The 6488-nt window shown below is 40.1% G+C and overlaps 1 pseudogene across 1 annotated transcript in view; it reads left to right on the top strand.

Annotated features, from left to right (window-relative positions):
- Positions 1-6244, top strand: part of LOC309841321 (NXPE family member 4-like) — an 88119-nt pseudogene extending 81875 nt beyond the window's left edge. The window contains exon 5 of the transcript in view: positions 6215-6244. The product of the transcript in view is annotated as an NXPE family member 4-like (transcript). The remainder of the gene's footprint in view (positions 1-6214) is intronic.
- The last annotated feature ends 244 nt before the right edge of the window (positions 6245-6488 follow it).

The raw sequence follows: 6488 nt of genomic DNA, 5'->3' as shown, positions 1-6488 counted from the left end.
GCAAAGAATAAAGAGAATCCTGGAGAAACTAAACCAGCTGATCCCACCCAGACTTTTCACCCACATGAGTATCACCACCAGAGCCACACACAGCACAGCCACCCTCCTCCAGCCTTGAGACTCCTACTGGAGGAGAGAGCAGCTAGACATCCTGCTGGGGGGTGCAGGGGGGAAGTAGGTGGTATTTCCCGAAGGCCAGGATGTCATCCCCCTCTCTAAAAGCAGCACTGTAGGAAGGTGACACCCTTTCATAATGGCACCCACCTTGTCAGTGTCACTCTCCTCTGGGAAGGCCAGGTCTCTGTCCTCGCGATGGGGGTGGATACCCCCATGAAGGCGTATCTGCTCTCTGGAGGCAAGGAACCAAGGCCACGACAGGGTTATTTTCAAAGATAAATTTGTTAATGGCACCACTCATGCCTTCGCTGAACATGGCCTAACCCTAAACTCAAGAGTGTGAGACCTCAGTACACACCTTGTAAGTCCCTGCCTCACGTGACCACTCACAACTGAGAAATTCTTACCTTCCTGTCAAGGAATAAAGCCTTTTTCACACATAAAATACAGTTCTAAGCACCCTCCGAAGTTCCCATGGGCAGTGTTATATTGCCCATCTCAATTAATACTGAACATGACATTTTCTGATGCCTCTTCTACTCAAGGTCTGGTCAGACATGTGGTGTTTGTGAGACCCCTTTTCAAGACTCCCCCTACCAAGTTTGGCATTCTCCCCAAAAAGTTCACTAACAGAGGGCTGCCCAAAGTGGAACTCCGTATTATATGTACCTTTACTTTCCCATGAGGACCAGTATTCTCAGAGTCAATCATGTCTTTCACTGTAGACCTAGGTTTACAAAATATGGTCCATGTAAAAGTATTCTGATACATGTTTAAAATGTTACTCCAAAAAAGGACTCTTTGATAAAATTTTAAAAAACCATTTGCCTTCATCTCATATATCCAATATGCAGAATCCCCCTCTTAAATATCTTTTACATTCACCCATTTCTCTCCCTGCCTAGTGCTGCTGGGTTCAGATCATCACCATCTCATCTAGATCACTTGTCCTAGGCTCCCTCCCAACAACCCTGCCCTCTCCACTGTCCACACTGCATCCTGAGTAATCTTTCCCCAAAGTCGACTTCTACTGGTCCTCTCCAGTTGATCTCAAGATCAGACACTCAGCATGTGCTGCTCGGGTTGAAGGAGTCCATATTCACCGAGCTGCGACGCAGTGATGCTTAAAAGCCTCCAGAAACTGGGGTCTGAGCATATTTTCCTCATCAATCATGGCTGCATCAATTCTCTATCTTTCTTCCCTTGCTCACCAACAGATGCTCACTTGTTGGTCTACCAGTTCTCCATTAAGCTGGAGAACTTCATTGCTTAGAATACCAATGAGGGTCTCTTCATGAGCCATTTTGCAAAGGGTAACTGTGTACCACCACAAATCCAGAACCTGTGGGCCAAGTCTGAGATGACCTATTAGTTCCAGACTCTTTTGCTCCTTTGCTAACTTTCTCTAAGTTTCAGAAGCTCAGTCCATTTATTCTTCCATTCCATTCTGCTACTATCCATTTTGATCCCATTTTCCCTAAGCTTGATGACAGAAGGGAATGCTACCTTCTTTGCTCAAGTGTTCAAAAAATATGCTAGGAGAAAATCAAGTATGGATAGCAAACACAGAAAAATAACACGCATTCCAGATTTCATGTAGTTATCCAAGTGTTGATCTGTAGTCCTTGACTCTTTTCTGAAATAAGTAAAAGCTCAGTTGGGTTTCTATTCTTTCCCTTTGATCTCAAATGGGGCATCTCACCAAATCTTTTCTTACCCACTAACCATTCTTAGACCTAAAGTCACCGTAAGGATGAAAATGTGATCCCTTCCTTTCTCTGAATTGAACCTGAAGAGCCATCAACAGCAGAGAATGAGGTAACACTTCTGTTTGTTCTATCGAGCACCTGGCTCCCCATTCCTCCCCCTATTCCCTTTTACATATACACATACACAGGTTTGAAACAGAGTGAGTCAAGAGGAGGATAAGAGCTTTGAAGCAGGAAAGTCCGGTAGTCTTTCATCAGCTGGAGGAAAGAAATACAATGTATATTTATTCACTCATCAGACTAAACATGACTTTGTGCCAGCTTCTCTGAAGATATTAGGGAGATAGCAATGGATCAGGCAAATGCACTACCTTCCTTGATATAGTTTACAATCATCAGAAGGCAAGTGTCTAGAAAAATGGGAGGTAAGCATAGCAAGAAACATAGATAAAGAAGCAAAAAAAGGTCTGCACACCATGCTAAGGAGGCTTGTGTCCTTACATAAGGGACTGGGATTTTAAATAGTAATGAACGCAGTTGCATGTGCAACTAGATAGAGTGTTCTGGCAGTTGTATTGAAGAATACAGGTGGGTTAAAACTCGGACAGTAGGTTTATTAGAGGCTCACAGTACTCCAAGAAAAATAGTACATGAACTTAAAAAGTGACACACAAATGATGAAAGAAGAGAACGTGTATAGTAGATAAATATTTTGAATTGAAAACCCCAGGACACACTGATTGCCTGTGGGAGTTGAAATGGTGCAACTTTCTTAACTTATGGACATCTCCCAACATGATAGTAAGTTTTCTCTTACTATCATGGTGGGTGGTACTTGGCTTGGGTGTTCCAAGAGACGTTCTTATGCAGGGGAAATTTACCAATATGAATTCTGGGAATCATGGATTTCTTGAAGCACAATTCCTAGCCGGTATCTGTGATGTCAATCACCTTGGATCTTAAAGAGAGAAATCAGCTCAAGGAAATTATTTCAAACTCTTTTTATAAGAGGGTTTTATAGTTGTTTATCCAAAAGGGGAAAGTATTAGTATTCTACATTCATATTTAAACATGGTAGTGCGCCTCCTAGGGTCGGTGATCTGTCTGGGACACTGTGCAAATGTCTTTGATGGTTACCCTCAGCTTCAGAGTAGGAACATTTTGGTTTGGTTATCCTAATTCTCTGTTGGCATAACTTCCTAACCTTTAGTTTATGCACTTAGCAATTTGATATGGAGTTTCTATTTTATTAAAATGTGTTTTAGTGGCAAATGCAAAGCCACGTTACTTATAAAAGAATAATGTTTTTACTTGGCTTTAAAATAACTTTCTGTAAAGCCCGAGTTTACCAATAAAATTCATTTTGAGATTTATTTCAGCTAATGATCTATTGCCTAATATTTATTCATGTGTTCTGCAAATATTTATTAAGGTTCTAATAGATATGAGGAATTATGGGCAAATGGAGAAAAATAAATGTTCAGCAAGGCTGCAATCCGAAAAGACATTCAAACTACCAATTCTATGAAGAAAGTAAAAAGGCAAGGGCTTATGTTAAAGTTGATCTTTGACTTAGCCCTGAGGATATCTGTAGACAGAGAATGAGGTGAAAGAGAAAACTCATAAAGATCATGAATAGGGTTGCCAGGTTTAGCAAATAGTAATCTAGGGTCTAAGTTAAATTTGAGTAATTTCTAGTTGTTTATGCACATTACTTGAGATAAAGGGTAACTACTGCATGGAAAATACACTAAGTTATTCCTTTTTAGAAATAATTCAAATTTAATCTGGTATCCTGTATTAATTTTTTTTAATCTGATAACTCTATGCATAAGCAAAATCACCATGAATTTTGTTCAATAGGCCAGTGGAGTGAGTATTCAGTGGAGCATGGCAAAGGAAGAGGCTAGAAAGAAAGGAAGAAAACTAAATCACAGAAGTTCTCAAGTAGCATGCTGAGAATTTTAGGGTTCATTCTATAAGCTTTTGAAAGCTACAGAAATCAACTAAGGAAGGAGTGATACGATCCACTTTGTGCTCTGAAAAGCTATTTCACAAATTTAACAAAATATGCGTGATCTAGGGGCACCTGGGTGGCTCAGTCTTTTAAGCATCTGCCTTCAGCTCAGGTCATGACCTTGAGGTCCTGGGATCAAGCCCTGCATTGGGCTCCCTGCTCAGCGGAGAGCCTGCTTCTCCCTCTGCCCCTCTGCCCTCTTTGTGCCCTCTCTCCCTCTCACTCTATCTCAAATAAATAAATAAAATATACATTTTTAAAATTTTAAAATGTGCATGATCTATAGAAAAATGTTTGATGTTACTAAGTGATATAAAGTAAGGGGCTTTTCTTCTTCTATTTATATAAATGTTAGATGGGATGACTTGATGTTGAAAAGGTGTCAAAGTGGTTTAAAACAATAAAAATTTATCATCTTGCAGTTCTATAGTTCAGTAATCAAACGTATCTCATTGAGCTAAAAAAAAAAAAAAAAAAAAAAAAAAAAGTGATAATAGGGCAGCATTCTTTTCTGGAGGCTCTAGGGCAGAATCTGCTTCCTTGCCTTTTCCAGCTTCTAGAGGCGCCTTTGTTTCTCACAGCCCTCTTCCTCCATTTTACAAAGCTACAGCAATAGGTCAGTTCCCCACCTCACGTTCTTCTGACGCACTCCTCTGCCTCCCTCTCCCACTTTTGAGCATAAGTGAGATTTAGATGGGTCCTACCTGGATCATTCAGGATAATCTCCCATCTCGAAATCCACACCCATAATCATACCTGGAAAGTCCCTTTTGCCAGAGAAGGTAAATATTCACAGGTCCCGGGGATCAGGATGCAGATATCTTTGGGGGGGGGGGAACATTAGTCCTCTACCATAACCTTTAGTCTGTAAGTATAATGGAATCTTAATATTATTATCAACATACTATTATAAGATCACTTACCACAAGTGTTTCTGTTACTAGAGAGTGAAAAAAATAAAAGACAAGCACCGAGTCAGAATGAAGATTCCCGTCCTTGGTAGTTCTACTTCAGAAGGAAGGTGGACTACAACATTTTGTAACCGGAGTCAGTCACATACAATCGAGATAAATGACAGTTTGAAGGGAGAATTCATTTACCTCCTGGGAGACTTGACACTGTACCAGTGGATTGGACACTTACCCTAACTTGTAAGAAGTATCTAATTATTTTACATTCCTCAGAAATTCAGGCTGATATTAAAGTACTTTTAGTGAGATCTCTATTCTCTCATTTCAGTTATTTTATTTTCAACTTCATTTAGATTTCTAGATTTGAGCCTTTTAATGTAAAATGTGTTTTATTCCCTCTTTCACAAGAAATGTTGTTTTTCTTTATAAGTTCCAATGAAAACCTTACACTTTGATATTTCATACATATGAACAGAGAGCCTACCCTCGAGTACAGGATGTTCCAGTCAAACATAATCTAGATGGATAAGTATTGTAAGTGATAGAATATTCTAGTAATCATTGCCTTTGAGTTAAACATTTTTTTTTTATTAGCACTAAACTTTTTTGATCTTCATGGAACTGGAAGTTTTTTGAGATTTTATTTATTTACTTATTTGAGAGATGTAAGCGAAGGGAGAAGCAGACTCCCCACTGAGCACAGAGCCTGAACCCAGGACCCTGAGATCATAAACCTGAAACGAAGGCAGACACTTAACTGACTGAGCCACCCAGGCGCCCCGTGCAACTGAAATTTTGCTTTTGGATGCAGACGGACATACTTAGATTGGGTGGAAAAAACACAGCTACTCTTGTGTCACTCTGCCAGCTCTGCTCTGTGGTAAATAAGGGTTCTACGCCCCAGGAAGCTGACTGGGTATCAGGTGACAAAAACTCAGCCATTGTCATCATCATCACACTTGGCCAGCACTTCAGGCCCTTCCTCATTGATGTTTTCATTCACAAGGTCATCAGAGCCTAAAAAGCTTTTTAAGGGCTGTTCCCAAGAAGCCCAGTTTCTTACTAAAGTGATCTTTTTTTTTTTTTAAGATTTTTATTTACTTATTTGACAGACAGAGATCACAAGTAGGCAGAGAGGCAGGCAGAGAGAGAGAGGAGGAAGCAGGCTCTCTGCTGAGCAGAGAGCCCGATGTGGGGCTCAATCCCAGGATCCTGGGATCATGACCTGAGCCGAAGGCAGAGGCTTTAACCCACTGAGCCACCCAGGTGCCCCTAAAGTGATCCTTAAGACAGAAAACATCGGGACGACAGAAAGGTTTGGAAACTTCCATGGTTATATACAACACCTTACCATGAGCACATTGTCAAAGATCTCCATGTGTGTCACTGATGCCGGTGACAAGACCATTGCATATGGCACGAACAGTGTCCACCTACATGATCATGGAATTGGAAATCAGATTAACATGTTCTTAAATTACATTTGCTGAAGCATAAATACACGAAATCCCTAGAAACCAATCTCTGCAAATAATTCTACATGTATTGTTAGAGAAATTTCATTTTAGGGACAAAGACGATCAAAAAGAATCCATCTAGGCAGGAAGGAACATTTTTTTTTATATAATTTTTTATTTTTTATAAACATATATTTTTATCCCCAGGGGTACAGGTCTGTGAATCACCAGGTTTACACACTTCACAGCACTCAGGAACATTTAAGAACAAAAACAA

Source organism: Mustela nivalis, assembly GCF_964662115.1.
Source record: "Mustela nivalis genome assembly, chromosome: 9".
In the NCBI taxonomy this organism is placed as follows: domain Eukaryota; kingdom Metazoa; phylum Chordata; class Mammalia; order Carnivora; family Mustelidae; genus Mustela; species Mustela nivalis.
This window is presented reverse-complemented; position numbering and strand designations above follow the sequence as displayed.